Source organism: Mustelus asterias, chromosome 24 (assembly GCF_964213995.1).
Source record: "Mustelus asterias chromosome 24, sMusAst1.hap1.1, whole genome shotgun sequence".
NCBI classification, from domain to species: domain Eukaryota; kingdom Metazoa; phylum Chordata; class Chondrichthyes; order Carcharhiniformes; family Triakidae; genus Mustelus; species Mustelus asterias.
In genome coordinates this window covers 4,352,181-4,356,641 of record NC_135824.1, presented here as the reverse complement: position 1 = coordinate 4,356,641, position 4,461 = coordinate 4,352,181, and the positions used below count along the sequence as shown (strand labels likewise).

Here is a 4,461-nt window from a genome sequence, read left to right as displayed (position 1 = left end):
GTCATTTCAAAACGAATATTAAAATGAAATGAAATGCCCACCTATTACTAACTGGGCGCAGTTGTCAGGGAATGTGAGAAGGCCAAGACGTCACCACTTTTCAGAATCTGGCTGCTTCAATATGGCTGGAAAATTTGGGCAGCAACGGAAGGAATTTCCCTCCTGAGTGATGCTAAGATTTTACTGGTGGGTAGTATCCAAACTCAAGCTAGGCAGGTAATGAAGAATAAAACATGAAGCTTAGTCTTTATTCACTCACAAGATTTTATTTACAGAGACACAAATCACATAGGAACTGGCACCTCTTCCATAAACATTCACTCCCCCCTCCACAATGGCATCACCATCAACAAGGCTCCTTAGGCAGCACCTTCCAAACCCAAAGCCACTGTCCATCTAGAAGGACAGGGGCAGCAGACACACGTGAACACCACCACCTGCACATTCCCTAAACATTCATCATCCTGACATGGAAATATATCGCCCTTCCTTCACTGTTGCTGGATCAAAATCCTGGAATTCCCTCCCGAACAGCACTGTGGATGTACCTACACCACAGGGGCTGCCTTGGCTCAAGAAGGCAATTAGGGATGGGTAATAAATGCTGACTTAGCCAGGGATGCCCACATCCCATGAATGAATAAAAAAAATGCCTCTTTAACCTGCTTGTTGTGTTTTTTTTATATGGTGTTCGTGTGAGCAGAACACCAGTGAATTCCCAATTAATACTCATCACCTGAATACAATTAACGCATAATTAATATACAATTAATAGTTAGTGCTGAATTCCATCCAATTTTTAAAAATACTTTTCCAATTCAATCAAATCAAGTCCAATTCAGAGTCTCAACAAGTTGAGACATTTCCGATCCAAGCTGACAAGACAGGGCCTCCACTCCTGATCTTGGGCCTGATCTACATGAGCCAAGCTGATTGGAGTAGGTGCAAGTCCTCCTCCTCCAAGGCTTGATCTCATTTGCATCTTAGCCAAAAGGCCGAGATGCCGCTTTTAAAAATTGCTTCAAATGAAGCTTAAATGTAACCTAATGACCTCAACCAAGCGCAGCATCCTATCCATACTACACTTGATCTTAGCCAAAAGGCCGAGAAGCGATTGAACAGGACTGGGGTTCCAAGCCGTCTCAGTGATACTGCATGGAGCTGCTGCCAATTCTTCAGACACTTAATCACCAGCAGAGCTGCAGAAAAACTAGAATTCAAGATAATAGATATGACTGGGCAAATACTTACAGGGGAGAACATTTGCAGCGCTAGGAGGAAAGAAGTGAGCAGTGGGATTAATTGGACAACTCTTTCAAACAGCTGGCTTTCTCCTAATGCTGCCAGATTTTATGGTTGATGCATAATCAGATATTCAGTTCTGAAAATATAAATGCAAAGAGTCTCAATTCCATCTGATTCAATTCAGAAGGTATTTTTGATGCAAGATTGACTTACAAAATAACTCTTTAAATGTGGAACAGCCATCATAGCATGTGGTATGGGTACATTTTCTGGGCGTCTTGTCTGTCTTTTAACTATAGGCCCATGAATGAGCTGCACACAATTAGCGCATACAATAGTTTGGATGAATGATTCATTGTTACTTCTTTATCTACCTGTCATCTGAAAAAGCTGATACCTATTGTAATGAGAATTGTGATCCCGAGAATGTCTGCAGTGACCTGGAAGGTCAGATTGTCGGGATCAAAGATTTAGCTCCTTCTGGTTAAAACTGGTTAATTTGTCCCCGTTAAAATTGCCCTCCAGTTATAATCAGGTGGTCTAATAGTCAGGGAGGAACAGAATTCAAGATTTAGTATTTCACATGCCAGAAAACAAAATACATACATTTGGGAGGATCGGTGGGTGCTGGTCTACTCTGCTGGAAGTGTAGTGAAAATCCTATTAAAGAAAAGGAAGTTTCAGCCACGCATGTAGAGCGGAAGAACCTCTATGAAGAATATCCACAAGCCTAATAAATTTGACACAAGTCTGGGGTTTGAGGAAGTCTCTCTGTGAACATGGCGGACTGATTATAACACAAGGGAGCAGATAATCACAAATCTGGGTGTGGATCCATGTACAACAACAGTGGTGAGTGCGAGGTTCCCCCCAAACCATTCACCATCCTGACTTGGAAAAGATCACCGTTCCTTCATTGTCGCTGGGTCAAATTCCTGGAATTCCCTCTCCAACAGCACTGTGGGTGTACCTACACCACATGGACTGCGGTGGTTCAAGAAGGCAGCTCACCATCACCTTCTCAGTGGCAAATAGGGATGGGAAATAAATGCTGACCTGGCCAGTGATTCCATGAATGATTAAAAAATATATATCAGCATAAGTCAGTCACCTGCAAGATGGATTAACAGATACTGTGTTTATGATTAACTTGAACATTATTTGGCTTTAGTTGCCAAATGCGATTTTGGAACATCTATTAGCATTGATATATTATATTTAAAAAGACAATTTTTCCATTATTAATGTGTAAGTCCACAATTATGTGTAAACATGTCACATTGTAATGATATCCTCCCACCAGCAGAGGCGCTGCAGACTCCATTTTTTCATTGGAAAACTCCAGACAAGAAGCTAAGATCCACAGTGCAAAACACCATCAAAATTGGAAAGAGAGACTGAAGTAAATGAGGATAATATGTATAAAATATTAGGTTTGGTAAGGCTATATATGGTCGGGGATAGGAATGGAGGTGGGAGTTCTATAGTTACTAAGTCCTTGAGTTAGGGTAGAAGATGGTGTAATGAGAATTAATTTTAGCATAGCAAGCATGCAGAGAGAAAGTAAATATATTTCTAGCTTAGAGAGATGAGAAATATCCAGCACTGACTATGATCTGTACAAGAGGAGGTCAAAGGCGAGGAATCCTGCGGCAAGCGTAACTCACCTCCTGACTCCCCAAAGCCTGTCCACTATCTACAAGGCACAAGCCAGGAGTGTGATGGCATACTCTCCTGGATGGGTGCAGCTCAACAACATTCAAAAAGCTCGACACTATCCAGGACAAGCAACCCGCTTGTTGGGTACTCTTTTCACAAACATTCATTTCCTCCATCACTGGTGAACAGTAGCAGCCATGTTGCCATCTACCAGATGCGCTGCAGCAACTCACCAAGGCTCCTTCGATAGCACCTTCCAGAACCATGACCACTACAATCTAGGACAAGGGCGCAGATACATGGGAACACCACCACCTGCAGGTTCCCCTCCAAGCCACTCACCATCCTGACTTGGAAATATATCGCCGTTCTTTCATTGTCGATGGGTCAAAATCCTGGAACTTCCTCCCTAACAGCACTGTGGGTGTAGCTACAACTCAGGGGCCTGCAGCAGTTCAGAAAGACAGCTCACCACCATCTTTTCAAGGGCAATTAGGGATGGGCAATAAATGCTGGTCTAGTCAATGACATCCACGTCCCTAAAGGACGTGAACCAGATGGGTTTTCCCGACAATCGACAATGGTTTCATGGTCATCAGTAGATTCTTAATTCCAGATATTTTTTATTGTATTCAAATCCCACCATCTGTCGTGGCGGGATTCGAATCTGGGTCCCCAGAATATTAGCTGAGTTTCTGGATTAACAGTCCAGGAGTAATACCACTAGGCCATCGCCTTAAAATTTAACTATTCAACCTCTCCTTTGAGCATATGTCCTTATTTTGCTAAAAGCTAAATACTGTGGATTCTGGAGTCTGAAAGAAAAACAGAAAATGCTGGAAAATCTCAGCAGGTTTGGCAGCATCTGTGGGAGAGAATAGAGTAAGAAGTCTTCTTACTGTGTTTACCCCTGTCCAACGCCAGCATCTCCACATCATGGAGAGAATAGAACCAGCGTTAAAAACGTTAAAAATGTTGGCTCTTTTCTCTCCCCACAGATGCTGCCAAACCTGCTGAGATTTCCCAGCATTTCCTGCCCCAATTTTTATCCCACTTTCAGCATTGTATTTCACAATCTCCTTTTGAAGAGTCCTGGGGGGATGCTTTAAGTATAAGATGCTGTACAGTTGGTAAGGTCAATAGTGAGAGAGAGATTACATCCTCCAGTGAGTAATCAAGGGGACATGACCTTCAATTTAAGTTAGGAAATTCAACAAGGGGGTGGGGTGTGGAGGGGGGGGGGGGGGGGTGGGTGGGTGTCAAGAAACATTTCTTCACACGTACAGGAGTGAAAATCTAGAACTGTCTCCCCACACCACCCCCCCCCAGAGTTGCTGAGGTCAACTGAAAATTTCAACACTGAGATTGTTAGACCTTTGTTAGGTAGGTGGATTTAAGATACAGGTGATCTAACTGAATGGTAGCCATGATGTGGAGATGCCGGCGTCGGACTGGGATAGGCACAGTAAGAAGTTTCACAACACTAGGTTAAAGTCCAAAAGGTATATTTGGTAGCATGCGCTTTTGGAGCTCTGTTCCTTCATCAGGTGAGTGAGT

At 43.0% G+C, this 4,461-nt stretch overlaps 1 non-coding gene across 1 annotated transcript; it reads right to left on the bottom strand.

The window, feature by feature from the left end:
- Window positions 1-933: 933 nt before the first annotated feature.
- On the bottom strand, window positions 934-1,115 carry LOC144511588 (U2 spliceosomal RNA). The gene has a single exon (XR_013500849.1). It is a non-coding gene; the product is annotated as a U2 spliceosomal RNA (small nuclear RNA).
- Window positions 1,116-4,461: the final 3,346 nt, after the last annotated feature.